The 7,189-nt window shown below is 47.7% G+C and overlaps 1 long non-coding RNA gene across 1 annotated transcript; it reads right to left on the bottom strand.

Annotated features, from left to right (window-relative positions):
* Positions 1 to 265: 265 nt before the first annotated feature.
* On the bottom strand, positions 266 to 4,960 carry LOC142195105 (uncharacterized). Its single transcript, XR_012715066.1, has 3 exons — positions 4,381 to 4,960; positions 2,810 to 2,867; positions 266 to 871 (listed from the first exon to the last, which is right to left on the bottom strand). It is a non-coding gene; the product is annotated as an uncharacterized LOC142195105 (long non-coding RNA).
* Positions 4,961 to 7,189: the final 2,229 nt, after the last annotated feature.

The raw sequence follows: 7,189 nt of genomic DNA, 5'->3' as shown, positions 1-7,189 counted from the left end.
GGGCCTGGAGTGGAGTGCGCAGCTGGATGCCGGGGGTAGTGCACCAGCTTTCAGTCGCAGTTACCTGGCTTTAGGTCCCGAACCTGAGGCAGCCTCCTCAGGTTTCGGACCAAAAAAAAAAAACCTCCGTCTGAACTTACCCTTAGTATTGCTGGCAGTTTGTAGACCTGCAGCAAAGAAGAAATTCCACCTTTGTTTGTAAACCACACAGTAGAATAAAGATATCATGTGAAGACAACCATTGCAATGGGAAATTTCACTTTATTTTTCTGGAGACATTTCAGAAACAAATATACAATACAATAAGAATTGTGACTTTTTGGAGTCTAGACCATAATTGCAAGAACTTTCTAAGATCTGTCAGAGTTGCTAGCTGGTTAAGGAAAACATTTTTTTTTGTACCGTGTTAGCCAGTGGATATGAAATCAATAAAAAACAAAACAAAAAAAAACAAACAAAAAACCAAAACGAGTCTTTGGTAGTGGATCCCTTTATTAATGACTAATGACAGATTAAGAGTTTTCGAAATATACCTGAGGAAGAAGCAGAGAGCATCAAAAGCTTGTAATCTGTCATTAGTAAGGGGGCGTTCACACAATCGTCAGTGTCCGCTGCTAATGTCCGCACAAGATTTTGAATGGACATTAGCAGCGGACACAGATTGTAGTGTGAACGCCCCCCCTTAGACATTAAAAAAAAATGTATCCACTTCTGAAGATTCAAGTTTTTTTTTAGCTGGTTATGTTCATAGGAAACTTTACAGCAAAAAGACAAATTGAAACATTTCATAGAACTAATAGTTGATACGCGAGATGAAGGTCCAGCCAGGTGTCCATGTCACATGTTCTCCACTCCTGAAGCAAGCACAAGTCTAGAAGAGAAAGTAAGTTCATGTCATTTTACAGAAAAATGGGAAACCGGATACGACAAAATAAATTTGGAATGCTATAAGATACGACAACCGACCGACAAAAACGCTCCACTACATACTTTTGGAATGAACATTTTACCACCATTGCAAACAAAGAAAAACTCTTAGCACACCGTCATCCGTCCACACAACACCGACAACCTGCTGCAAAACCAAGACCGCAGGATGCAGCAAACAAAGCCTGAGCAGCCACCTTTAGACCAGAGGGTTTTCTGGCGACTGGTGTCAGATGCTGGTCAATGCAGCTACACTCCCGCCACGATGCTGTATGAGCTAAGCAGCGCAGGTACTAAAGTGAAGTCCTCAATTGGAAATCTGATATGGATAAGGCCTAAAATACCAACTCTTGAAGCTCCCTGTAAAAGAAAGCAGGGATTCCTGTAACTTGCAGGCCCAAATAGCACATGATCTCCAGCCCCTGCTAAGCCCCATACCACTCGCGGTGATGTTACCGAAATATAGACAAGCATAGCGATACGCTCCGGCCGAAAGCGTGGCCACCATGCGCTATAGTACAAGCAACACCACCACTTGTAGCACAGTGCCCAACAAGCACCAAAAAACCATGTGCTGCCTGTGCCTACATATCACAGAAGTCACCGCCATCTTCCTCAGGGAGCTCCCAGAGTTGAGACTCCAGGCCTCATCCAGCCAGACGCCCACTTAAGGGCTTCACTGAAGCAGCTACACCACTCAGACCACACAGCACCGCAGAAAGAACACAGCTACACTGGCCAGCGTTTGATACCAGTTGCCAGAAAGCCCATCTGGACTTTAGGCGCCTACCCATGACTCGGTTCACCACAACCCTTAGCGTTAACCCCACAGCAAACTGCCTGTACTGTATGAAAAGAGTTTTGAGTACCAAGAGAGGTTTTGCCTTCATCCCATTAAAAAGACCCCATGCTAAAAGTTGATACTACAAGCAGACGTACTAAATATAGCAGTCTACCCACATCCTCCACCACCCTCTCCATCACCACATGAAGGCTCAGATTCATAAGGAGGGGTTTATGAACCCTTACCTCCGACGCAACAATGGTAAAGGCAGTTTTGGGAACTACAGACTATAAAGGATAATGTGCCACAGCTTTGAAGAGACTCACAAATGCAAACCACATATGGACAACCATCAATAACCCGCCCCATCTTACAAGAACACTGACACACTGCAACATCGCACAACCTAAACATAGCATGCACCGACAGGACCCCTCAGAGATCTGGCACAGAACAGGAATGCCAACTCCTGAGAACGAAAGCAGCCATTTCCGTAATTAGCAGGAGCGAACAGCACATGATCTCCGGCACATGTGCTGCCCGTTCCTACAGGTCACAGAAGTCACCACCATCGTCTTCAGGGAGCTCCTGAGTTGGACTCCAACTGTTACCCACAATCTCCACTTGGTGGGGTTTAGTTCAGCACCTACACTGCTCAGATCATACAGCATCACAGTGCGGGAATCACAAATCCCATGCAGCTTGTGACATGTCCCCTCAGTGCTAGCCGGATGCAGGATTTGACAAGTCGTGACAGCCATCCACACCTAGTCTACATCTACTTGCCCCTTCATGACTCTACAACGCATTATCTTTCTAACAACTAACCACACAGTAGGATACAAGCTTTATAAACCTAGATTAGAGGTCAGTTCTCAAGGACACAGGCAAAACCTAAAGAGCACATAGTAATCTACCGCTAGTGCCCTCCACCACCCCTGCCATCACCACACGAAGGCTTGAATTCATAATGAGGGACTTATGATCCATAGACCTCCGACATAACAATGAAGAGGATAGCTTTAGGCACCAGTTTTATATTGATCCTTGCTCACAGCAGCTGCAAAATACCCAAAAAAAAGGCCAAATGGAACTTACCTACAATCTTGTAGAGGGCAAGGTGATGTTCTTCTAGTAGTAGATCCAGCTTTCACAGCTACAAAAGAGGAAAACACGACACTTAAAAAACCGTTTTAGTGTCGATTCAGAAACTGCAGGAGATTGAATATTGTTGGATTATTGTTGGGGGGGGGGGGGGGCAGAGTCATTCTGATCAAAGTATTAAAGTGATAACCCCTCCATTATCACAATGATACAGTGACAATAATGACCAAGATTTTTTTAGTGAACAGTTACCCAAGAGTTGCCCGAGACAGTAATAAGGGTAGTGTGTCTAATATTATATACACAGAGGAAGGTGGAGGAAGACAAGGCCAGCAAATACAACCTATAACCCCGACAGAGTTGATCCAGAGGAAGGCGAAAACTGGCAGTCAGTACAAGACCCAGGATCAACTATTCTAACAAGTGTAAAACCCTCATACAGTAGGGAATATTGAAATATAATATCCACAGTGTGTCGTTTTATAACATTCATATACACATTAGATAAGGTTGCATAAAGAGAAACATACATAAAGTACAGCCCTACAGAGTTGATCCAGAGGAAGGCAAAAAACCCCATGAGGCCAATGCCAATAACCCCATGTTATGGGAAAAAAATTCCTTCCCGACTCCAGTACGGCAGTCAGTATAAGACCCTGGAAAAACTCGTCTAGATTTACCATTAGGACTGGGGACAGCCAAAAAAAAAGTAGCAATACATGCATTCTCTATAGTAGGTTGAGCTAGGGCTGGGCCGACAGTCTCACCATACAGTTGTATGGTGAGCTGCCATTTCCCTACAGCTTATATTAGTCTAGGCATACTAATGCCATTAGGATTAGACTCATTTCTATCATGGTATTAGAGGGAAAAACCTACTACAACTCAGGGGGCCTAGGGCAGAGACTAGCCAAAGCAGAAAGTTACTCTGATGGCATGGTGAAGCAAGAAATGCAGAGCATCAATTGCAAAGTTGGTTTGTTTTTTAATTTAATTACTAGCCTTCACACGGTGTTACATCAATATCCCCTCCAATATCAATGCAACGGGTCATGCTCCGGCACCCTATCTAGCTAGGACTAGGGATGGGCTATGGCCTCACCATGCAGTTGTATGGTGAGCTGCCAGGTTGTTTTATTAGTCTAGGCATACTAATGCCACTAGGCGGCGGCGTTCTCATCAGAGCATTAAAGCAATAACCCGCCCAACTATCACAGTAACACAATGACAAAAGCAGCCAAAACCGCCGGACTAGAGCTAGACCTATTAATGCCATTAGGAATAAGGGAGGCCAGTTCCATCAAATGCATTAATGTAATAACCGACCGAAATATCACAGAAATACAATGACAGACGGCTAAACCCGTCAGGATCTGCTCTCAAGTAAGAACTGGCAGGCATAGCTCTCTATAAGACCCGCCAAGGCATAGATCTGTTAAGAACCACCGGGCGCTGTCTCTATAAGAACTAGCAAGCACAGGTCTCCCTATAAGAACGGTCACCTTCAGAGCTCCCACAGAGTTCCACAGGCAAAGCTAAGAGCAAATAAAAGGGGGGAAACCTACCGTGTCAACTCAGCCGGTCCCACGTCTCTGCAGCACACCAGTCCACGCGCCGTCCTCCTTCTGCACAACTAGCTTCCGTATACTACAACAGCTGTATTTAAGGCATCACATGCTTGCCACACCCCCTCACGTGTTTCTGAGGGGGCGTGGCCAACTAATTGGGAAGGTTTCTACACAGCTGTTGTAGCACGTGCCAAACAAGTGAAAGTGGGTGTGGCTGGAATAAATTCACATAGCAGGGAAACAGCAGAATGTCGAAAGCAATATGTTTCTAAAGCACGTTTTCGCCCTCTTTCTGTTCTTCAATAGTTTGGAGATGTGCACTTGGAGTAGTGCTGAGTGGAATGTTAGCAGTGTATAGGACACAAGTACCTTGTTTTTATTTTTGTGAGTAATGAAAACGTGTCTTCCTAAAGATACTTCTGTATCTCTTCACAGGACCCAAGCATCCATCTATTGCTGTTACTGTAGAATGACTAAATATACCTGTATTTCTTCCCCAGCTCCTTTACCACAAGTAGAACTTTCAATCCGTCAACCAATCTTAATACGACCAATCAACGGTATTACACTAAGACTACACTTTATATGACTGTGCTGACAGTACCAGTATTAAAGATGGTAGACGCGAAATCCTAGTGGGCTAAAGGACTTCCGGTGACGACGTGATCATGTGATCAGACTGGCGTGGGCGGAGCTATTTAGGACAGTGCCGAGTTACACAGGAAAAAGAAGTTGCAGTGAATGGAGACTGGAAGGAGGTAAGAGACGGCATGTGTAAGCAAGAGGGGTGGAAAGGGCTGGGGGAGAGGGTCAGGCTGTGTGTGAGCATGATATAGGAGTTTGGATGGGTAAAAGCTAAATACTAGACTCCGTAAGGACCGTCTGCCGATACAAGGTCACATGACCGGATAGGCGTGTCTTTACTTGTAAGCAAGACCTTCCACAGTATCCTGTGTAGTGGAGCAACATGGAGAGCTGCGAGGTGCACGATTTAGTGAAGGGGGGGAGATACAGTAGGTGGACTGCAGGGAGTAGTGTAGAGGGGGAGAGATGTGCAGGGTCGGACAGGCCCGCCGGGAGACCGGGGAATCCCCCCGTAGGCCCCAGCCTGGACTATTAAGACCCTCATTATGGGGCCCTACCGGACCTCCACTGCCTTTTTTTTTTTTTTTTTTTTTTTTAGTAGACAGTGGAGGTTCGGTAAGGCGTCTGCTCAGGGCTGGTGTCAGCACCCGGGCAAGTCACTGTGAAGTATGAAGGGAGAGAGACTCCGTGCTGAAGAGACAGCATGTGTGAGTAATAGGGGAGACATGGGGGGGGGGGGGGGGGGGGCAGGCTGTGTGAGCGAGAGGGGAGACATGGAGGTGCAGGCTGTGTGAGCGAGAGGGGAGACATGGAGGTGCAGGCTGTGTGAGCGAGAGGGGAGACATGGAGGTGCAGGCTGTGTGAGCGAGAGGGGAGACATGGAGGGGCAGGCTGTGTGAGCGAGAGGGGAGACATGGAGGGGCAGGCTGTGTGAGCGAGAGGGGAGACATGGAGGGGCAGGCTGTGTGAGCGAGAGGGGAGACATGGAGGGGCAGGCTGTGTGAGCGAGAGGGGAGACATGGAGGTGCAGGCTGTGTGAGCGAGAGGGGAGACATGGAGGTGCAGGCTGTGTGAGCGAGAGGGGAGACATGGAGGTGCAGGCTGTGTGAGCGAGAGGGGAGACATGGAGGTGCAGGCTGTGTGAGCGAGAGGGGAGACATGGAGGTGCAGGCTGTGTGAGCGAGAGGGGAGACATGGAGGTGCAGGCTGTGTGAGCGAGAGGGGAGACATGGAGGTGCAGGCTGTGTGAGCGAGAGGGGAGACATGGAGGTGCAGGCTGTGTGAGCGAGAGGGGAGACATGGAGGTGCAGGCTGTGTGAGCGAGAGGGGAGACATGGAGGTGCAGGCTGTGTGAGCGAGAGGGGAGACATGGAGGTGCAGGCTGTGTGAGCGAGAGGGGAGACATGGAGGTGCAGGCTGTGTGAGCGAGAGGGGAGACATGGAGGTGCAGGCTGTGTGAGCGAGAGGGGAGACATGGAGGTGCAGGCTGTGTGAGCGAGAGGGGAGACATGGAGGTGCAGGCTGTGTGAGCGAGAGGGGAGACATGGAGGTGCAGGCTGTGTGAGCGAGAGGGGAGACATGGAGGTGCAGGCTGTGTGAGCGAGAGGGGAGACATGGAGGTGCAGGCTGTGTGAGCGAGAGGGGAGACATGGAGGTGCAGGCTGTGTGAGCGAGAGGGGAGACATGGAGGTGCAGGCTGTGTGAGCATGGTTGCGTCTAGATTGGAGTTGCTCCTGGTAGGTCCTCCCTCCAGCAACTCCAATCTAGTCACCTCACTAGTGAACGGTCTAGATTGGAGTTGCTGGAGGGAGGACCTGCTAGAATCATCTCCAATGTAGACTGTTCAGTACTGAGGTGACTAGAATGGAGTTGCTTCGAGGAGCTGCTGCCAGAAACTCCAATCTAGTCACTTCACTACAGGAGCAGCTAGAGTGGAGTGTCTATAGGGAGGATCCGTAACTGGCCAAGAGAGACATTGTATATGTATATAATATCAATAAAAATATAGGAAAAACACATTCCTGGACATGTTTACATATGGCATTGATATATATATATTACATAAAATATACCTATATAAATATATATTTGCCATATGCTCTGTACAGGGAGGTGACGCCGCAGCCTTACGTGTTTATTATAACTTGCGCCACTTATTGTAAGTGATAATGGAAATATATGGCAATTTAATAACTGATATAGAGCTAAATTCTGACGTATC

This window comes from Leptodactylus fuscus, chromosome 1, assembly GCF_031893055.1.
Source record: "Leptodactylus fuscus isolate aLepFus1 chromosome 1, aLepFus1.hap2, whole genome shotgun sequence".
Taxonomy (NCBI): domain Eukaryota; kingdom Metazoa; phylum Chordata; class Amphibia; order Anura; family Leptodactylidae; genus Leptodactylus; species Leptodactylus fuscus.
This window is presented reverse-complemented; position numbering and strand designations above follow the sequence as displayed.